General features: G+C 43.4%; 2 protein-coding genes across 11 annotated transcripts in view; one reads left to right on the forward strand and one right to left on the reverse strand.

Annotated features, from left to right (window-relative positions):
* Positions 1 to 8,891, reverse strand: part of LOC109882060 (butyrophilin subfamily 1 member A1-like) — a 329,983-nt gene that overhangs the window by 191,995 nt on the left and 129,097 nt on the right. The window lies entirely within an intron of this gene.
* Positions 1 to 8,891, forward strand: part of LOC109882059 (Fc receptor-like protein 5) — a 305,344-nt gene that overhangs the window by 76,295 nt on the left and 220,158 nt on the right. The gene's annotated exons all lie outside the window — the stretch shown is intronic.

Raw genomic sequence — 8,891 nt, forward strand, 5'->3', positions numbered from 1 at the left:
TTTATCTTCTGAATCCATTCCAGGTTCCCCTACAGCCCCCAGGGCCTTTAGTATCTTCTAAATACTCCATTCCAGGTTCCCCCTACAGCCCCCAGGGCCTTGACTATCTTCTAAATACTCCATTCCAGGTTCCCCCTACAGCCCCCAGGGCCTTTAGTATCTTCTAAATGCTCCATTCCAGGTTCCCCCTACAGCCCCCAGGGTCTTTAGTATCTTCTAAATGCTCCATTCCAGGTTCCCCCTACAGCCCCCAGGGCCTTTAGTATCTTCTAAATACTCCATTCCAGGTTCCCCCTACAGCCCCCAGGGCCTTGACTATCTTCTAAATACTCCATTCCAGGTTCCCCCTACAGCCCCCAGGGCCTTTAGTATCTTCTAAATGCTCCATTCCAGGTTCCCCCTACAGCCCCCAGGGCCTTGAGTATCTTCTAAATCCTCCATTCCAGGTTCCCCCTACAGCCTCCAGGGCCTTACGATAAGCTGTAGACCACACTATATACCAAGAGAGTTCTCATCTATATTATTCATACTATTTACCACCACAGAACGAAGCTGGCACTAAGACCGCACTCAACCAACTCTATAAGGCCATAAGCAAAGGACAAAAATAGCAGCAGGGTGTCGTGGAAATTTCCTCTATTTACCAAATCATGGGAGCAAACCACACACACACGTCAGAGTTAGTTATAAAAGTCCATCTTTAATTATATGAGCTCTATCACAATCCTGTGACTCTCAGATAAATTCAGTGTCTCCCCAGTGAATTTTCTGAGAGTCCCCTTACAATGCAACTGAGTTCCTTTAATAGCAAAGACACACATAGTCAGACCGCATAGACATAACTCATCGTTCAGCTTTGTCTCCTTTCCCAAACCTCAGAACCATAAACCAAATCCTCGATATCAACAGGCATAGATCAAATTGTCATTTAGATACAACCACTCTTAAATACAAACTCCTGGACAAACTCACAGATAGGAGACTGACCCTACAGGTCAACAAAGAGGGAGCATAGAATGATTCCACACTCCTTTCCCCCCCATGAGAAAAGTAGGGAGTAAAAGATATGTTTACACATGATGACACTTTGACCTCTCCCCTCTCTCAGCGGCCATGCAACTTAGTTTTGACATAGAACAGATAACTGCAACCTCACCACAGAATTACACAAAAAGACCATTCTGATGGGAAGTAACTTACACCCATTTGATGAATATTAAACATCTTACAAATGTTACCAACATATTCTGATAATTCCACGACAAGTGGCCGGGGACTTTAATGCAGGAAACTTAAATCAGTTTTACCAACTTTTTACCAGCATGTCACATGTACAACCAGAGACAACACATCCTAGACCACCTTTACTGCACACACAGAGATGTATACAAAGATTGTATACAAAGATTTCCCCAGACCTACATTCGGCAAATCTGACCATAATGCTGCTGATTCTTGCTTACAAGCAAAAACTAAAGCAGGAAGTGCCAGTGACTTGCTCAATATGGAAGTGGTCAGATGACGATGATGCAGGACTACAGGACTGTTTTTCTAGCACAGACTGGAATATGTTCCGGGATTCATCCAATGGCATTGAGGCGTCATTGAGTAATATACCACCTCAGTCATCGGCTTCATCAATAAGTGCATCGAAGATGTCGTCCCCACAATTACTGTACGTACACATCCCAACCAGAAGCCATGGATTACAGGTGTCATGTCTTTGGCATCATTAAAGTGAAGACTTATTTTATCAAATCAATTCTCTGTAATTATTATTACATGATTAAACTAATCATGTAAATGTAATTAACTAGAAAGTCGGGAAGATATTATATTATTATTATTATATTATATATATATAAGAACCAAGGAAAATATTAAGGTTACAAAGTTATAATTTTCCTAATATAACTTCAGATATTTTAATATCTGATCAATTAATCTTCTAATTAATTATTCTTTACCTCACGTTTGTCTCATTCCAAACGTTGGTTATCTGCACACACCCAGTCTTTACTATAAATCATCCATACATCAATTGTCTTAATCATTTATTTACTAACTAACTAAAATAAATAATCACAGAAATGCATAAACAAACAAACAGCAGACAAGGAAATGATAGGGGATGTGCAGTTGATAATTATATTGATTGAAATTGTCACGTTCTGACCTTTATTTCCTTTGTTTTGTCATTAGTTAGTATGGTCAGGGCGTGAGTTGGGGTGGGCAGTCTATGTTTGTTTTTCTATGATTTGGATATTTCTCTGTCTCAGCCTAGTATGGTTCTCAATCAGAGGCAGGTGTCATTAGTTGTCTCTGATTGAGAATCATACTTAGGTAGCCTGGGTTTCACTGTGTGTTTACGACGTGAGAACCTGAGTGTAAGAGGGAGAGAGGGGGAAGGCACTCGCTATACCCAAAGAGGGCCACGTCATGACACAGGCAACATCCGCATTGAGCTAAAGGATAGAGCTGCCGTTTTCAAGAAGAGGGAGACTAAACAGGACGCTGATAAGAAATCCAGCTATGCCCTCAGATGAACCATCAAACAAGCAAAGTTTCAATACAGGATTCAATACCAGATTAAGATTGAATCCTACTACACCGGCTCTGATGCTCGTCGGATGTGGCAGGGCTTGAAAACTATTACGGACTACAAAGAGAAACCCAGACGCGAGCTGCCCAGTGACGCGAGCCTACAAGACGAGCTAAATGCCTTTTATGCTCGCTTCGAGGCAAGCAACACTAAAGCATGCACGAGAGCACCAGCTGTTCTGGATGACTGTGTGATAATGCTCTCGGTAGCCGATGTGAACAAAACCTTGAAGCAGGTCAACATTCACAAAGCCGTTGGGCCAGACGGATTAGCAGGGTGTGTACTCAAATCATGCGTGGACCAACTGTCAAGTGTCTTTACTGACATTTTCAACCTCTCCCTGCCCGAGTCTCTAATACCTACATGTTTCAAGCAGACCACCACAGTCCCTGTGCCCAAGGAAGCGAAGGTAACATGCCTAAATGATTACTGCCCCGTAGCACTCACGTCAGTAGCCATGATGTGCTTTGAAAGGCTGGTCATGGCTCACATCTACAGCATCCTCCCGGATACCCTAGACCCACTCCACTTCACATACTGCCCCAACAGATCCACAGATGACGCGATCACACTCCACACTGCATTTTCTCACCTGGACAAAAGGAACACCTATGTGAGAATGCTGTTCATTGACTACAGCTCAGCATTCAATACCATGGTGCCCATGAAGCTCATCACTAAGCTAAGGACTCTCGTAAAAAACACCTCCCACACCTCGTCACTTCCTGACGGGCTGCCCCCAGGTGGTAAAAGTAGGCAACAACATGTCTGCCACGCTGATCCTCAACACTGGGGCTCCTCAGGGGTGTGTACTTAGTCCCCTCCTGTACTCCCTGTTCACTCATGACTGCATGGCCAAACACGACTCCAACACCATCAATAAGTTTGCTGATGACACAAGAGTTGTACAGAGGGTAGTGCGAACGGCCCAGTACATCACTGGGACCAAGCTTCCTGCCATCCATGACCTATATAATAGGCGATGTCAGAAGAAAAGTCAATAAAATTGTCAGAGATTCCAGTCCCTCAAGTTATAAACTGTTGTCTCCTCTACCGCACGGCTAGCGGTACCGGAGCGCCAAGTCTAGGACCAAAAGGCTCCTCAAAAGCTTCTACCCCCAAGCCATAAGACTGCCGAACAATTAATAAAATCACCACCGGACAATTTACACTGAATAAGCCCCCCCCCCTTTTGTACACTGCTGCTACTCACTGTTCATTGTCTATACATAGTCACTTTATCCCTACCTACATGTACAAATTACTTCGACTAACTTGTACCCAAGCACATTGACTCTGTACCGGTACCCCCTGTAAATAGCCTCCACATTGACTCTGTACCGATACCCCCTGTATATAGCCTCCACATTGACTCTGTACCGGTACCCCCTGTATATAGCCTCCACATTGACTCTGTACCGGTACCCCCTGTATATAGCCTCCACATTGACTCTGTACCGGTACCCCCTGTATATAGCCTCCACATTGACTCTGTACCGGTGCCCCCTGTATTTAGCCTCCACACTGACTCTGTACCGGTGCCCCCTGTATTTAGCCTTGTTATTGTTATTCTTATTGTGTTACTTTTTATTATTACATTTCATTTTAGTCTACTTGGTAAATATTTTCTTAACTCTTCTTGAACTGCACTGTTGGTTAAGGGCTGGTCAGTCAGCATTTCACTGTGAGGTCTACACCTGTTGGTTAAGGGCTGGTCAGTCAGCATTTCACTGTGAGGTCTACACCTGTTGGTTAAGGGCTGGTCAGTCAGCGTTTCACTGTGAGGTCTACACCTATTGGTTAAGGGCTGGTCATGTGACCATTTCACTGTAAAGTCTACACCTATTGGTTACTTAAGCCTACCCCCTACTTTTTCGAACATTCTGTTAAAAATCGCGCAACATTTCAGCGTCCTGCTACTCATGCCAGGAATATAGTATATGCATATGATTAGTATGTGTGGATAGAAAACACTCTGACGTTTCTAAAACTGGTTAAATCACGGCTGTGACTATAACATAACGTGTGTTTCATCGAAAAGCGGAAGAAAAACTGATTACCAAAATCTGGAAAATATATCAATGCGCCACTTGCATGTATTGTCTATTGGAAAGCAATTTACATGGGGCTGAGATTGCAAGTCCTACAGCTTCCACACGATGTCGCCAGTCTTGTCAATTGCCTGGGCTTTGTTTCTTGGTCAAACGAGTAAGAGAGAGCCCATTCCTTCCGGTCTCCGACAGGATGTTTTGGAGGAGAAATTTCCGAACATGATTTCAAGACGTGGAGCTATTGAATACACATCGCCCCATGATCAATTTGATAGATTATTAACGTTTACTGATACCTAAAGTTGGATTACAATAGTATTTCGAAGTGTTTTGTGAAAGTTTATCGTCGACTTTTTTAATTTAAAAAAATGACGTTGCGTTTTAAAATGCTGTTTTTTCCTGGATCACACACTTTTCATAGATCGATATTTAGGGTATATATGGACCGATTTAATCGAAAAAAAGACCCAATAGTGATGTTTATTGGACATATTGGAGTGCCAACAAAGAAGCTCGTCAAAGGTAATGAATGTTTTATATTTTATTTCTGCGTTTTGTGTAGCGCTGGCTACGCTAATTCTTTTGTTTACATCTCGTTCAGGTATTTCGGGGGGTGCATGCTATCTGATAATAGCTTATTTTGTTTACGTCCCCTTAGTGTATTTCGGGGGGTTGCATGCTATCAGATAATAGCTTCTCATGCTTTCGCCGAAAAGCATTTTAAAAATCTGACTTGTTGGCTAGATTCACAACGAGTGTAGCTTTAATTCAGTACCCTGCTTGTGTGTTTTAATGAACGTTTGAGTTTTAACGAGTGCTATTAGCATTTAGCGTAGTTGCATTTCCAGATGGCTAGATGAGACGCCTGCGTGTCGGGTGGGCTTAACAGGTTTTAAGGGCTGGTCATGTGACCATTTCACGGTAAAGTCTACACCTATTGGTTAAGGGCTGGTCATGTGACCATTTCACTGTAAAGTCTACACTTGTTTTATTCGGTGCATGTGACAAATAAAGTTGATAACTGTATCTCTGATTGAACCATGTTGTAAAGTGTTGATAACTGTAGCTCTGATTGAACCATGTTGTAAAGTGTTGATAACTGTATCTCTGATTGAACCATGTTGTAAAGTGTTGATAACTGTAGCTCTGATTGAACCATGTTGTAAAGTGTTGATAACTGTATCTCTGATTGAACCATGTTGTAAAGTGTTGATAACTGTAGCTCTGATTGAACCATGTTGTAAAGTGTTGATAACTGTAGCTCTGATTGAACCATGTTGTAAAGTGTTGATAACTGTAGCTCTGATTGAACCATGTTGTAAAGTGTTGATAACTGTATCTCTGATTGAACCATGTTGTAAAGTGTTGATAACTGTAGCTCTGATTGAACCATGTTGTAAAGTGTTGATAACTATATCTCTGATTGAACCATGTTGTAAAGTGTTGATAACTGTATCTCTGATTGAACCATGTTGTAAAGTGTTGATAACTGTATCTCTGATTGAACCATGTTGTAAAGTGTTGATAACTGTATCTCTGATTGAACCATGTTGTAAAGTGTTGATAACTGTAGCTCTGATTGAACCATGTTGTAAAGTGTTGATAACTGGAGCTCTGATTGAACCATGTTGTAAAGTGTTGATAACTGTAGCTCTGATTGAACCATGTTGTAAAGTGTTGATAACTGTAGCTCTGATTGAACCATGTTGTAAAGTGTTGATAACTGTATCTCTGATTGAACCATGTTGTAAAGTGTTGATAACTGTAGCTCTGATTGAACCATGTTGTAAAGTGTTGATAACTATATCTCTGATTGAACCATGTTGTAAAGTGTTGATAACTGTATCTCTGATTGAACCATGTTGTAAAGTGTTGATAACTGTATCTCTGATTGAACCATGTTGTAAAGTGTTGATAACTGTATCTCTGATTGAACCATGTTGTAAAGTGTTGATAACTGTAGCTCTGATTGAACCATGTTGTAAAGTGTTGATAACTGGAGCTCTGATTGAACCATGTTGTAAAGTGTTGATAACTGTAGCTCTGATTGAACCATGTTGTAAAGTGTTGATAACTGTAGCTCTGATTGAACCATGTTGTTAAGTGTTGATAACTGGAGCTCTGATTGAACCATGTTGTAAAGTGTTGATAACTGTAGCTCTGATTGAACCGTGTTGTAAAATGTATCAACATTTAAACACTTATCAAAGTGATAATAATTGATTTTCCTCAACCATGTCTGTTTCTTAATCTGTTCTGAATGACATCACAACGACTTTGTTTTTAAAAATTCATTCACTTCCCTTTATGTGTCTTCTAAATACTCCATTCCAGGTTCCCCCTACAGCCCCCAGGGCCTTGAGTATCTTCTAAATGCTCCATTCCAGGTTCCCCCTACAGCCCCCAGGGCCTTGAGTATCTTCTAGATGCTCCATTCCAGGTTCCCCCTACAGCCCCCAGGGCCTTGAGTATCTTCTAAATACTCCATTCCAGGTTTCCCCTACAGCCCCCAGGGCCTTGAGTATCTTCTAAATACTCCATTCCAGGTTTCCCATACAGCCCCCAGGGCCTTGAGTATCTTCTAAATACTCCATTCCAGGTTTCCCCTACAGCCCCCAGGGCCTTGAGTATCTTCTAAATGCTCCATTCCAGGTTTCCCCTACAGCCCCCAGGGCCTTGAGTATCTTCTAAATGCTCCATTCCAGGTTCCCCTACAGCCCCCAGGGCCTTGAGTATCTTCTAAATACTCCATTCCAGGTTTCCCCTACAGCCCCCAGGGCCTTGAGTATCTTCTAAATGCTCCATTCCAGGTTCCCCCTACAGCCTCCAGGGCCTTGAGTATCTTCTAAATACTCCATTCCAGGTTCCCCCTACAGCCCCCAGGGCCTTGAGTATCTTCTAAATGCTCCATTCCAGGTTTCCCCTACAGCCCCCAGGGCCTTGAGTATCTTCTAAATGCTCCATTCCAGGTTTCCCCTACAGCCCCCAGGGCCTTGAGTATCTTCTATATGCTCCATTCCAGGTTTCCCCTACAGCCCCCAGGGCCTTGAGTATCTTCTAAATGCTCCATTCCAGGTTTCCCCTACAGCCCCCAGGGCCTTGAGTATCTTCTAAATGCTCCATTCCAGGTTCCCCTACAGCCCCCAGGGCCTTGAGTATCTTCTAAATACTCCATTCCAGGTTTCCCCTACAGCCCCCAGGGCCTTGAGTATCTTCTAAATGCTCCATTCCAGGTTTCCCCTACAGCCCCCAGGGCCTTGAGTATCTTCTAAATACTCCATTCCAGGTTTCCCCTACAGCCCCCAGGGCCTTGAGTATCTTCTAAATACTCCATTCCAGGTTTCCCCTACAGCCCCCAGGGCCTTGAGTATCTTCTAAATGCTCCATTCCAGGTTTCCCCTACAGCCCCCAGGGCCTTGAGTATCTTCTAAATACTCCATTCCAGGTTTCCCCTACAGCCCCCAGGGCCTTGAGTATCTTCTAAATGCTCCATTCCAGGTTTCCCCTACAGCCCCCAGGGCCTTGAGTATCTTCTAAATGCTCCATTCCAGGTTTCCCCTACAGCCCCCAGGGCCTTGAGTATCTTCTAAATGCTCCATTCCAGGTTTCCCCTACAGCCCCCAGGGCCTTGAGTATCTTCTAAATGCTCCATTCCAGGTTTCCCCTACAGCCCCCAGGGCCTTGAGTATCTTCTAAATACTCCATTCCAGGTTCCCCCTACAGCCCCCAGGGCCTTGAGTATCTTCTAAATGCTCCATTCCAGGTTTCCCCTACAGCCCCCAGGGCCTTGAGTATCTTCTAAATGCTCCATTCCAGGTTTCCCCTACAGCCCCCAGGGCCTTGAGTATCTTCTAAATGCTCCATTCCAGGTTTCCCCTACAGCCCCCAGGGCCTTGAGTATCTTCTAAATGCTCCATTCCAGGTTTCCCCTACAGCCCCCAGGGCCTTGAGTATCTTCTAAATGCTCCATTCCAGGTTTCCCCTACAGCCCCCAGGGCCTTGAGTATCTTCTAAATACTCCATTCCAGGTTTCCCCTACAGCCCCCAGGGCCTTGAGTATCTTCTAAATACTCCATTCCAGGTTTCCCCTACAGCCCCCAGGGCCTTGAGTATCTTCTAATATTTGATTAATATTTAAGTATCTAGCAGCAACATGGGGATCACTCTATCTTTCTTTCTGATTAAATTAGTGTCATTTCTGCCATACTGCTCACATCTGTCTAGCTAGTCAACAACTG

This window comes from Oncorhynchus kisutch, linkage group LG16, assembly GCF_002021735.2.
Source record: "Oncorhynchus kisutch isolate 150728-3 linkage group LG16, Okis_V2, whole genome shotgun sequence".
In the NCBI taxonomy this organism is placed as follows: Eukaryota; Metazoa; Chordata; class Actinopteri; order Salmoniformes; family Salmonidae; genus Oncorhynchus; species Oncorhynchus kisutch.